We start from the raw sequence: 242 nt of genomic DNA on the forward strand, positions 1-242 counted from the left end.
CGGACGCTAGGGTGTATGTACACCTGAAACTTGGCAGCAACAGCAGCTGCAGCAGCAGCTGCAGCAGCAGCAGCAGCAGCAGCAGCAGCAAATCACCTTATTCCAGGAAGTAACGGACCGTTTCGGACTGCGGCGCATCCAGCTGTGCTGCTGCTGCTGCAGCTCCGCGGCCGCTGCTGCTGCAGCAAACATCACCCCAAAACACAGAGACAAAGACAGAGTGTACGTACACTGTACATATT

The sequence above is a fragment of the Eimeria mitis genome, genomic scaffold (assembly GCF_000499745.2).
Source record: "Eimeria mitis Houghton genomic scaffold, Emh_scaff6662, whole genome shotgun sequence".
Taxonomy (NCBI): Eukaryota; Apicomplexa; class Conoidasida; order Eucoccidiorida; family Eimeriidae; genus Eimeria; species Eimeria mitis.